This window comes from Microtus oregoni, unplaced genomic scaffold, assembly GCF_018167655.1.
Source record: "Microtus oregoni isolate MIOR12 unplaced genomic scaffold, Mior012 000004F_ref0000308, whole genome shotgun sequence".
In the NCBI taxonomy this organism is placed as follows: Eukaryota; Metazoa; Chordata; class Mammalia; order Rodentia; family Cricetidae; genus Microtus; species Microtus oregoni.
The window spans coordinates 34,237,786-34,251,585 of NW_024543063.1; positions in this window are offsets into that span (position 1 = coordinate 34,237,786).

A 13,800-nucleotide genomic window follows, 5' to 3' on the forward strand; every position below is an offset into this window, starting at 1 on the left:
GAAAGAAAGAAAGAAAGAAAGAAAGAAAACATGCTTCCTATTTAGACAGGGCCACATAGCCTAGTGCGTGGTAGTAAATTCTATTCCAGGAGACAGAGCATTCCTCCAGGCCTGTCAAATCTGAGGAAGTCAGGTTTGGAATCTGGTCACACACGGGTGCAGCACAGAGGTGGGTTTCTAAGCTCTCCAGGTTTCAATTGAATGGGTACGGTAACAACTCCCAGGGCTCTAGGAAAGGTGAGTGACAAAGTCTGTCTGGAGAGATGACCTAGTGGTTAAAAGCACTACTTATGTCCTGGGGTTGTGGCACGTGCTTTAAATCCCAGCACTCAGGAGGCAGTGGGAGGCAGATCTCCACGAGTTTGAGGTCACTCTGGTTTACAGAGCAAGTGCCAGGAAACTAGGGCTACACAGAGAAACTCTGTCTTGAAAAAAAAAAAAACCTAGCTGGGTGGTGGTGGTGGTGCACGCCTTTAATCCTAGCACTTGGGAGGCAGAAGCAGGTAGGTCTCTGTGAGCTCAAGGCCAGCCTGCTCTATGGAGTTCCAGGACAGGCTTCAAAGCTAAGCAGAGAAACTCTGTCTCCAAAATACAAACAACAACAAAAAAAAAGCACTGACTACTTTTGCGGGAGATTCAGGTTTGAGTCCTAGCACCCACGTGGGCTTCACAACCATCTGTAACTCCAGTTCCAGGGGATCTGAGGCCTTCATCTGACTTCCAAGGGTGCTAGGAAGTATATAGTGCAAACGTACAGGCAGGCAAAATACTCACATACATAAAATAAAACTAAAAAAAAAATCATGTAATATTTACTTATTTAGGTTCTTTTAAAGATTTATTTATGTATGAGTGTTCTATCTGCAAGTATGACTTTATGCCAAAAGAATCAGATCACATCAGATCCCACTACAATTGGTTTCGAGCCACAATACAGTTGCTGGGAATTAAATCCAGGACCTCTGGAAGAGCAGCCAGTGCTCTTAACTACTAAGCCATCTCTCCAATACTATTTTTTTTTTTATTTGACAAGGCTTCTCTGCGTGGCCCTGGCTGTCCTGAAACTCACACTGTAGACTACACTAGACTCAAACTTAGAGATCTGCTTGCCTCTGCCTCCTGAGTGCTGGGGTTAAAGGTGTGTTCCATCAGTGCCCCCCAAAATGTTTTAAATGTGTCAAAGAAATTCATTCCGGCCTGGTGCCAGAGGGTTAGCAAGTAACCCTCGCTAGCCATGAACCCCCTCCCATTGTGCTGTACCTGGCCTAGCTCTGGATTTTTCACTCAGCCCCTAATCCGTCCTTTAAGTTACTGATACCTTTTGTTGCCCTATGTGAATCTTGTCTGAGAGTTTCCCATGGATACAAAGCCTATGCAAAACTTGGTTGAGAGGAACCCGGGAAACCGTGGGACCTCATGAGTCAGGCATTTACACCTGGCATTGTATTTTTGGAAACTTCATTCAGTTTTTTGAGATCTGGAAATCTACTAGCTAAAGTGTAAATACAGGAAAATAGAAAGATGCCAAGAGACGAAGGGAAATTGTTTCAGTTCACCGAGGCTCAGCCCCTGCAGCCGCAGAGACTAAGTTCATTCTCAATGTGTCTTCGTTTTATAGACCCACGTGAACGCCGTGTTACATGCGACATAGTGAATATCAAGATTAATACACGTGAATGGCTTAGCCTGCATACACTAGGAGCTTAGAAATTGCTGAAAATTATTATCATTGTTCCCAGAGTCCTCAGACAGGGAGGTAACATTTTCCCGGGAAAAGCTTCATGCCTTTGACATTTATTGTCAATGATAAAATTCAAGCTTTCAAACAAAAATTGGAACTATGGGAAATAGTTATCTACGAGGTATTCGAGAAGGGTTTTTCTGTGGTTTTGGAGCCTGTTCTGGAACTAGCTCTTGTAAATCAGGCTGATGTCAAACTCACAAGAGTTCCGCCTGCCTCTCTGCCCCCAAGTGCTGAGATTAAAGGCGTGCGCCGCCACCACCCAGCCAACTTCCCAGTTCTTGAAGACTTTCTGGTGACAGTGGCAAAGGAAACAGATGTGACGAAATGAAAGCATAATGAATAGTGAGAAGACTGAGGGACCACGTAATCCAGTGTGCTCTAAGTGATGAAACACAAGCCCTTGAGAGGGCTCAGCCGGCTAAGGTGACCAGAGTCCAATCTCTGGAGCCATATAGTGGAAGGAGACAAGTGGCAAGCTAACCAGTTTTCTTCTGACCTCCATACACATGCATAACACTCAATAAGTAATAAATAAATGTATGTTTTTTTAATCATGCATGTAGTGTGGGCATGGTGGCATAGGTCTTAAGTCCCAGCATTAGGGAGGCAGAGGCAGAAGGGTGTCTGTGAGTTCAAGGCCAGTCAAGAGTTACTTAGTGAGTTCTTGTCTCAAAACATAAACAGCAACAAATAAATAAACAATAGTTATTGTTTAGGTTAAGGCTTCACCTCAGCCCCTGGCATCCACTCAACCAAAAAGTCTGGAATGTTTGGGTAGAAAGTCCCCTCCCCTTGGAGTTTCCTCAGTCCAGACTCCATCTCAGAGAAAGCCCACCAAATGATGACACCTCCTCAGAGATCCTCAAGACCACTCTAGCAGGGTATTTAAACTGCCCCCCAGAGAATAAACATGTGGTTTTAGGTCTTCCTTCCCCATCTCCTTTCTGAGGGCCTGGAAGGTCTCCCGGGAGCACTAGTATCCATTAAACCTGGGCTTTTTCTAATTCGGTTTGATTTGGTCTGATTCAGATTATTGCGTCAGTGGAGAGGTTTATCAGGCTGCAAAAACTTTTCAGTTATATATATATATATATCACACTGGGAACCCTAGCACTTAGGAGGTTGAGGTAGGAGAATCAGGGGGCATTCAAAGCCTAGTGAGTCTGAAGCCAGCCTAGACTTGAAACCTTGCCTACACACAAAGGCAAAACGCCTCCAAAATTTTTTTTATCTCTTTTTTTTCCCCTTTTGACATTTTTTTAAAAATGTTTATTTATTTATTATGTATACAATATTCTGTCTGTGTGTATGCCTGCAAGCCAGAAGAGGGCACCAGACCTCATTACAGATGGTTGTGAGCCACCATGTGGTGCTGGGAATTGAACTCAGGACCTTTGGAAGAGCAGACAATGCTCTTTACCTCTGAGCCATCTCTCTCCAGCCCCTAAAATTAATAAACACAAATTGGATGGTGGTGGCCCATGCCTTTAATCCCAGCACTTGGGAGGCAGAGACAAGCACAATTCTGTGAGTTCAAACCCAGCCTGGTCTACAGAGAGAGTTCCAGGACAGCCAGGGCTACACAGAAAAACAAACAAATAAATATCACATTTTATTTATTTGTGTTTGTGTGTGTGTCTGTGTGCATGCGCGTGCACACGCCCCCTCAAGTCCAGAAGAGGGTGAGAAGGTATTGAGTTCCTGGAAGTTGGAGTTACCCAGGGTTATGAGTCTCTTTAGTGGCTCCTGGGAACTGAACTCAGGTCCTCTGAAAGAGCAACAACTGCTCTTACCTGAGCCAACTTTCCAGCCCTGTATTTGTTTTCAGTTTTAATACAGAAACTAGAAATGGATATAACTTACAAAACCAAAGCATTTTGGGGTTCGCATATGAGCACGTCTATGTATGTGCCTGGTTTTGTCGCACTAGAGATGAGATTTAAGCACAAGGCCTCCGGCAGTGCCAGGCAAACTCTGCTGTCAGCTCCATGTCTAGCCCTTCCATTCTAGTTCTGAGCATAGGAAGAAACTTTAATTTTAACATCCCAGAAGCAGAGGCAAAGGGATCTTTGTGAGTTTGAGTCCAGCCTGGTTTACACAGTCAATTCACTTATCCTAATGGCCTCTCCTCCTAAGGACCTGGCCACTCCCCAGGAGTAGTGATTCCTCTGTGGTCCTTCCTGTTTCTTCTCCTGGGTCTTGCTGGTTCACACCAGTCTAGAGCTGGCACCCTGGTCTGTGTGTATTTTACATGTGAGTTTTCTGCTTCTGTGCTGGAGTCAGGCTCCCAGAAGCCAGCTATGTAATCTTGCTTCCCAGATGTCCCCAGTGCCTAGCCCAGCTCCAGGCACTTGGCAGCTTCTCAGTGAACATTTGTTGAATGAACGAATGACCTTATTGAGCTCTCACAAAACCCAGTGAAGTGGACGCTACTGTTTCCCCCACTCAAGGGTATGCGGCATGTTTCTCAGATTCTGATTTGGAAAAACATTTGCTGGACCGGGGAGCTAGCTCAGTGTGTGAAAGCGCTTGCTGCCTGAGCCCGATGACCTAAATTTGGATCCTCAGAACTCACGTAAAAGTCAGATTCAGTGGCTCAGGTCTCTAATGCTAGCCCTTCAATGGCAAGATGGGAGGCAAAGACAGGAGAAGCTCCCAGAATCTTGAGGGCAAGATAGCCAGGGACGTTGGAAATAAGATAATAGCAAATTCAAAAGACCAGTGAAGAGGCAGTTTCAGTATATGGTTTAGTAGCACGGGATATCAGCATACAGAAAAGGCAAAAATAGCCTGCCTGGTGACTTGGCACAAGATAATAGATATTTAAAGCTCCCCAAACCGGTGCTGGAATCGCTGGCTGCAGAGGACCAGAGTTTAGTTCTCAGCACCCAGCTGGTGACTCACTACCACCTGTAACTCTGGTTCCAGATCTGTTGCCCTCTTCGGGCCTCTGTGAGCACCGCATGTGGTGTACAGACATACATGCAAAACGTTCATACACATAAAATAAAAATATTTTTAAAAATAATAGGGCTGGAGCCGGGCGGTGGTGGCGCATGCCTTTAATCCCAGCACTCGGGAGGCAGAGGCAGGCGGATCTCTGTGAGTTCGAGACCAGCCTGGTCTACAAGAGCTAGTTCCAGGACAGGCTCCAAAACCACAGAGAAACCCTGTCTCGAAAAAAAACCAAATAATAATAATAATAATAGGGCTGGAGAGGTGGCTCAGAGGTTAAGAGCATTGCCTGCTCTTCCAAAGGTCCTGAGTTCAATTCCCAGCAACCACATGGTGGCCCACAACCATCTGTAATGAGGTCTGGTGCCCTCTTCTGGCCTGCAGGCATACACACAGACAGAACATTGTATACACAATAAATAAATAATAAATAAATAAATAAATAAATATAATAAAGGACACGGATCATGATAAATTTCTGCGCTCTTCTCCCACAGGCTAGCGTTTGTTCCCTTGGCAAATTTTTCACCTCATTGGTTTACGACAGTCTTATCTAATGAGTAGTTTGGGGCTTGAGGCTGTCCCCCCTTTTCTTATCATGGCTCAGTCACACATTGGAAACTTTTTTTTCTTTTTCTTTTTTTTTTTTTTTTGTTTTGTTTTTTCGAGACAGGGTTTCTCTGTGGCTTTGGAGCCTGTCCTGGAACTAGCTCTGTAGACCAGGCTGGTCTCGAACTCACAGAGATCCGCCTGTCTCCGCCTCCCGAGTGCTGGGATTAAAGGCGTGCGCCACCATCGCCCGGCACATTGGAAACTTTTAATTGTCTAACTCTTAGAGTTCTGAGACAAGCAGGCAGTAGGAGAGAGGAGCCTCACCTCTCTAGCTTATCAGAAACTCTGGTGACTCTAAATCAGCCTGCTTCTTGCAGTAGTATACAATAAGAGTTCAGTCTGTTGCTGGGCAGTGGTAGCGCACGCCTTTAATTCCAGCGCTCGGGAGGCAGAGGCAGGCAGATTTCTGTGAGTTCGAGGCCAGCCTGGTCTACAAGAGTTAGTTCCAGGGTAGGCAGGCTTCAAAGCTACAGAGAAACCCTGTCTCAAAAAGCAAAAAAAAAAAAAAAAAAAAAATCAGTCTGTCATAGTTCTGGAGACCAGAAGTACAAAATCCAGGGCTATGCTCACCTTGGAGGCTTTGAGGGACATTCTATCCACTCTCTTGGGTTCCTAAAAACATACCTGAGACAGGCAATCTGTACAGAAGCACAGTTCCTGTAGCTTACAGATCTAGAGGTTGAGGTCCAGGAGACAGCAGTTCTTTGTCCCCTGAGGCCTCCTGGCACAGCATGAAGGGGGAGCATGCCAGCTTGGGTCTCTCTTCTGCTTCTTATAAAGTGACCGGCTCTCAGACCCACCTCCAAATACCCTCAGCAAAGGAATTGGGACTGATTTTCATCCCATTCATTTCATAGCAGCGGGAAGCCCCAGCCCTCACCTTTCTTTCAGTTTCCAGGGTCATGGGCAACCTTTCCCGGTCGCAGGCAGGCCTTGGTGCTCCTCATCCTGTCACATTGTCACTCCAACTCTGGGCCGGCTGCCCCGCGACCTTTTCCTGTTTGGCTCTGAGTCTGTGTCACTGAGAGGAACACCGAGCATTTTCTCTCCAGAGCTGAGCGGAGTCTCTGGCTGCCGTTCCCTCTGCTCACACATGCTGTTGGAAATGTGAGCCATCTTCTATTTGCTGTGACTGAGCAAATAGATCACTCGATCCTCCTGCCTCAGTTCCCTAAAATATTTTACCTTTAAACATGGGTGTTGAGGTCAGCTCAGTAACCTGATCCAGAAGGTGTAGAGGGGAACGGATGAAGGTGTTATCTTGTGACCAGTGTCTCTGGACTGGGTGTTTCTTGGCATCTTACTCAAAGGATTAAAAAAGCCCACAGATCACAGAATGTCAAGAAAACTTTCTCCAAAGGCAAAGGTGTGTAGGGATCAGATGCAGCAAGACCCTGGAGGAAGAGCACTGCAGGGCAGTGGTCAAGGGACTTCCTCTAAACACTGTAAGATCATTATCATACTTCTATGATATAAAAATTCAAATGGGAGTGGGGAAGGGCTAAAGAGGTGGCTCTTGGGCGAAGAGCACTTGTTCTTATAGAGGAATCAAATCCCAGCACCCACATGGCGGCTCACAACTGCCTACAACTCCAGTTCTGGGGGATCCGATGCCCTTTCCGACTTCTGCAGGTGCCAGGCATGCATGTGATGCACAGACATAAATGCAGACAAAACACTTTACACATAAAATAAAATGATTCGCTGGGTGGCGGTGGCGCACGTCTTTATTCCCAGCACTTGGGAGTTTGAGGCAGGCAGATCTCTGTGAGTTCGAGGCCAGCCTGGTCTACAGAATGTGTTCCAGGACAGCCAGGGCTGTTACATAGAGAAATCTTGTATTGGGAAAAAATAAATAAATAAAATAAAAAACACCAAAATAATAATAATAATAATAATAAAATAATTCTAAAAATGATGTGAGATGTCCTGTATATGTGTTGCTTTTATTGGTTGATAAATAAAGCTGTTTTGGCCAATGGCTTAGCAGAGTAGAGCTAGGTGGGAAGTCCAAATAAAGATACAGAGAGATAGTAGGTGGAGCCGAGAAGATGCCATGTAGTCGCCGAAGGAAAAAAAAATGCTGAACATTACTGGTAAGCCACAGCCTCATGGCAATATATAGATTAATAGAAATGGGTTAATTTAAGATGTAAGAGCTAGGTGGGAATATGCCTAAGCCATTGGCCAAACAGTGTTGTAATTAATAGTTTCTGTGTGATTATTCGGGTCTGGGCTGCTGGGAAATGAAAACACAGTCTCCAGTTATATAAAAAAAACCATTTTAAATTATTGTAGTGTGTGTGTGTGCATGTGCGTGTGTGTGTGTGTGTGAAAGCATACATGAAAGTCAAAGGAGAGCTTACATGAGTAGGTTCGCTCTTTTCAGCACATACCTCTAGGGAATTGAACTCAGATAATCAAGCTTGGCAGCAAACACCTTTATTTGCTGAGCCATTTTGCCAACCCTTGGGGCTTCCTTTTTGAGAGGCATGGGGAAGCATAAAAACAAGCATACAAACAAACTTTGTTTTGAATTTTATTTCTTTATTTTATGTATAAGGATATTTTGCCTACATATGGTATGTGTACCATATATGTACCCGGTGCCCACACAGAACCAGAGAGGGCATCAGATCCCTGGACCCTGGAGTTATGGATGGATACAAGCCACTATGTGGGTATTGGATATTGAACCTAGGTCCTCTGCAAGAGCTTGCAGTGTTCTTAACCTCTGAGCCATCCCTGCAGTTCCCCTTTCCCAAGAAGGGTCCATTTCCAGAACAGAAGTGGCTTAGGTCAGCTGAGGCCCCATCACAGGTGGGTGGGAAGCAGGGGCTCTGCTGGTACACGCCCGTCTACTCCCATCCAGACTGGAAGTTCAGAGTAGAGAATCATTAACAGTCAGGCTTGCCTAATGCAGCCATGACAAGGTCACAAGCCTGGGAAGCTTCAAAATGCACAGGGTTAAAAGACAGAGATGAACACACTGGGGCTCTGTTGAGAAACAGACACACTTAAGCGGTGATGACATGAAAGTTGCATCCCTGGTTACCCAGCCAATGAAAAAAACAGGAGGGGACTCACACTCAGAGCCATGAAAACTCTTTTCTTTTTACCAATCTTTTTTTTTTTTAAGATTTATTTATTCATTATGTATATAGTGTTCTGTCTGTATGTGTGCCTGCAGGCAGAAGAGGGCACCAGATCTTACTATAGCTGACTGTGAGCCCCCATGTGGTTGCTGGGAATTGAACTCAGGCAGTGCTCTTAACCGCTTAGCCATCTCTCCAGCCCCATGAAAACTCCTTTCTGAGGAGGATGGAGAGACTGCTCAGTGGTTGAGAACGCCAGCTGTTCTCCCAAAGGGTCCAGGTTTGGTTTCCCACACCCATGTTACAGATGGTTCACAACCTCCTGGAACTCCAGTTCCAGGGGAATCTGATGCCCTCTTCTGGCCTCTGTGGGTACTGCATGCATGAGGTGCATGAACATACATGTAGGCAAGTCACTCAAACATACCAAATGAGTAAACCTAAAAAGAATTAAGAGCAAATAATCACCAAAACCTGCTCTCAGCACTCAGTCAACATACTCCTATTTGTTTGGGTTGGCATTCAACATTGCAAGATGGTAAAATCCACTGCCTCAGTTGTTACTTGGAGCCTCTTGATCTTTTTTATAATGGGTGGGGGGTCTTGGTTCTTTTTATGGAGCTCAGGGCGGAAGAGTTGGTTACAAAGGGGTGTTGAAGGGCAGTTCTCAGTTTAAACTGACAAGTTTGGGTTACATAAGCTTTTTCTTACTGGGCAAGTCCCAGCCTGTGATGCTCAATTATGCATAAGTATAAAATAGATTTTAAATAGGGCTTTTTCCCCCCTAAAAGTTCACTCAGAGTGAATACATGTTGAAGCTGGGCAGTGGTGGGCAAGCACACCTTTAATCCCAGCACTTAGGAGGCAGAGGCAGGCAGATCTCTGAGTTCAAGGCCAGCTTGGTCTACAGAGTGAGTTCTAAGATAGCCAGGACTACACAGAGAAATATTGTCTTGAAAAACAAAACAAAACAAAAAAGTGTTGGAGAAGAGCTTCTTGTTGGTTTCTGGCTGCCTAGACCCGAAATAATCACACAGAAACCGTATTAATTAAATCACTGCTTGGCCCATTAGCTCTAGCTTCTGATTGGCTAACTCATATATTCATTTAACCCATTGCTATTAATCTATATATCACCATAAGGTCGTGGCCTACCAGCAAAGTTTTAGTACTCTGTCTCTGGCAGCGGCTCCATGGCTTCTCCCTGACTCTGCCCTTCTTTCTCCCAGCATTCAGTTCTTTCTCCCTGCCTACCTAAGTTCTGCCCTGCTATAGGTCCAAAGCAGTTTCTTTATTCATTAATGGTAATCATGGCATACAGAGGGAAACCCACATCAAAAAAGTCTTTACTATTAATTAATTAATTAATTAATTTATTTATTTTTTTTGGATTTTTCGAGACAGGGTTTCTCCGTAGCTTTTGGTTCCTGTCCTGGAACTAGCTCTGTAGACCAGGCTGGCCTTGAACCCACAGAGATCCGCCTGCCTCTGCCTCCCGAGTGCTGGGATTAAAGGCGTGCGCCACCACCGCCCGGCTACTATTCATTAATTTTAATCTAAAATAAGATTTTCCTTTCTGCCAGACAGCCAGCCTTGGGGTGGAGGGTGTGGGGGGGGCCACACTCAGTTTGTTCTAGCCAATGAAAACAGAAACATTTTTTCCTTTATGAAAGCAAGATGGTTTATTAGGAAGACCATGAATTTAAAAAAAAAAAAAAAACAACCAAACAACAGGAACCCATGACTCAGGGAAAACCTGTTTCTTTTTGTTTTTCTCTTTCGAATTGGATCTTGCTATGTAACACAGGCTGGCCACCAATGCCATCCTTTTGCCTTGATCTCTTAAGGCTGAGAGTAAGCAAAACAAAACTGAGCCAAGAATCTTCCCCCAGTCACAGAAAAAGGAAGGAAGAAAGGAAGGAAGGAGAAAGAAAGTAGAAAAGAGAGAGAGAGAGAGAGAGAGAGAGAGAGAGGTGCGTGAGGGAGGAAGGAAAGGAAGGAAGGCAGACAGGCAGGCAGGCATCATTTCCTCGTTAATTGTGAGCAAACACAATGCAGGGAATTGTAATCCAAGCTTTCTGAATGCCAAGTACAACTCGCAGCTACATCCCCGGCTGTCCCTTTACTTTTTATTTGAGACAGGATTTATTTATTTATTTATTTATTTATTTTTTTTTTTTTGGTTTTTTTCGAGACAGGGTTTCTCTGTGGTTTGAGACAGGATTTATTAAATTGCCCAGATAGTAGCATCCTCCTGCCTTAGCTTCCAGAATGTCGGGATTATAGGAGTGTCTAAGCACACCAGGCTTTACCTCTTCCAAACCTTAACAAGATGTTTGTTTTGTCTTGTTTTTTTTTATTTTTTAATTTATTTATTTATTAAAGATTTCTGTCTCTTCCCAGCCACCGCCTCCCATTTCCCTCCCCCTCCCCTAATTAATTTGTTTTGTCTTGTTTTGTTTGTTTTTGAGACAGGGTCTATGTAGTCCTGACCGTTCATCCTGGACCATGTTGTGTAGACCAGGCTCACCTCCAATTCACAGAGATTCTTCTGCCTCTGCCTTCTGAGTGCTGGGACCAAAGGCACGCTCCACCATGCCTGTCTCAACGGTTTTTAAAGTTGGGTTTTGCTGAGGCAAAGGTGGGGCTTTGAAATGTCGCTGGAGGGAGTCTCTGCTCTGTGTCCTCAGTGTTAGAATGTTAGTTGTCATTGTTTGGGGAAGAGTCTCTTGTAACCCAAGTTGGTCCCAAACTCTATGTAGCTACTTCGGATCCTCCTGCCTCCAAAGTGCTGGGTGGCAGGCAGGTCATTACATCTGGCATCCATTAATGTTAACACTACCATACACAGGGTAGTAGGAGGCTGAGAATATTTCTCTTCCCCATTTTTTTTTTTTTTTTTTTTGGTTTTTCGAGACAGGGTTTCTCTGTGGCTTTGGAGCCTGCCCTGGAACTAGCTCTGTAGACCAGGCTGGTCTCGAACTCACAGAGATCCACCTACCTCTGCCTCCCGAGTGCTGGGATTAAAGGCGTGCGCCACCATCGCCCGGCTTCTCTTCCCCATTTTTGATTCAAAGAGCAAATAAAACCTTGTAAATTCCTGTCTCTTGGGTTTTCAATAACTCTTTATTTAAAAGAATTATTTCTTTATTTATTATGTATACAGTGTTCTGTCTGCATATATTCCAGACAGATTTTTTCCTTTATAGGAGATGGGGGCACCTGCTACCTGTTAGGAATTTTTCTTAATGTGAGCTCTCTCAGACTTTTCCAGGGAGACTGGAGGAGTGGTCAAGGTTTGGTGGGTTGCCTTGCCCCTCCTCAGGGGAGAGGTCAAGGTTTGGTGGGCACAGGGGCGGGGTCTCCAAAGATGGAGGCCTGAGACCAGGACTTACACTACCTGACTAGCTACCTCTATCATTATCACGACCTTGACCGACTAGAGGAGGGTCAAAGTAAGGGCACTGGGGCTCCAGCTTACCTAAAACATCCAGTTACATTTATTTTTGTTGTTGCTCTTGTTATTTCCAGACAAGGTAGACCAGGCTGGCCTTGAACTCACAGAAATCCACCTGCCTCTGCCTCCTGAGTGCTGGGATTCCAGTCACCAATAAACTGGGCTTTTTCACTGCCAGTGCTCACGAAGTTATGGAGTATCTTCCTGCCGCAGGCCTCCTCTAGGGACGGATGGAGCCATGTGGGCTTTGCTGTGTGTTGATGGCAGTGGCAGCAGTGAGGTGGGGATGGAACATGCTGCTGAGCCCCCTTCTTTCCTGCTGCATAGCAACTCTGTTTGTGTGCCTGCTGAGTTGCCTCTGGAGCAGCGATGACAGGGGCTAGCTGGCATCTATGAGCAAAGCATTTCTGTATATTGCATAGCTAGGTAACAAGCACAAGTCATCATGGGACTCGGGGACACTACTCCCTGCCCTTAGATGAAAGCCCATCCCAGGCCTCATGTCATTTCCTTCTGAGACCCAGTTTAACTTCCTCTGGGCCTAACCAGCCAGCCAAGCCATTTAAATCTATGGGCATGTATGTGCAGAATCACACAAACCATACCCATCACCTGTGAGGACACCATTCAAGACTCTAGTGACCAACTTAAACCTCCAGAGACACCAAACTTTACGTATGTTTTGATTTTGCTTACACTAGAGACCTATGAAAAGGTCTAATTGATAAATTAGGCCTGGGAAGAGATCAACAACAATAACTAATTGTGATAGTTTTAATGTAATTGGCTCCCAAAATCTCATAGGGAGTGGCACTATTAGGAGGTGTGGCTTCGCTGCAGTGGGTGTGGTCTTGTTGAAGGAGGTGTTTTACTGTGGGGCAGGCTTTGAGGTTTTCCTTTGCCAGGACACAGCTCAGTGAGTCAGTCGACTTCCTGCTACCACATGTCAATATGTAGCCAGCACCACGTCTGCCTGCACACTGCCCTGCTCCCCACCATGATAGTAAAGGACTGAACCTCTGAAACTGTAAGTGAGCCACACCAATTAAATGTTTTCTTTATGAAAGAGTTGCTGTGGTTATGGTGTTTCTTCACAGCCATAGGAAGCTCTAACGAAGGCACTAATAGTAAAGTAAAACAATTATAAAATACACTATGATAAATGTTATTTGGAACTTGCAAAGATGAACGTGAGCTTGGAGCTCTGGACCCCCTCCAAGCAGACCCATAAAATTAACCACCACAGCTGCATCAAGCGGAGCAGGAAGCTAAGTCTGCAAGATCAAAAGCTGGATCTTGAAACTGAAGCGGTCTGAAGCTAATGTGGTGCCTGCCCTAGGGATTGAGCCTGAGCTGACCATCCTCTTCAGTCTCTCTGTGGCAGCTTTCTAGGTAGGTGACAACTGCTGAGTCTTGGGGACACACACAGACACACACACGTGTGTTCCAGGCAGCTATGAAGGTGTCTGTCTGTATGTGTCCAGAAGAGGACATCAGATGATCCCCTAGAGCAAGAAGCCGGATGAGTCACCAAGCTTGCTTTAAATAATTGTTCGTTCGCCTTAATTAATTTGGTCATGGTTAGGGTCGGTAGTCTTTCTCCTCAAGTCTGTGGAATTAAGCCCAGCTGCCACAGAGAGTAATTCAGAGTCCTGGGCTCTGTGCACATCAGGAGGATGTGATCAGTCCCTACTCTAAAAGAGGAGATGCCAGTGAGGCTTTGAGCTGTGGGCCGAAGTGATGACCAGAAACTGGGATGAGGCCTCCTGAATGTGAGCAGGAAGTACAAAAGGCTCAGAAGTCAGAACTGTATTTTTAGCCCCTTTGGATGACTGAACAACCTACCCAAAGGCCCTAGGGGGATGAATCACTGTCAGAGCCAGCCTGGTAAACCCATCTACGGAACTCAGCCAGGATGCTGAAGGTCAGCTCAAAGG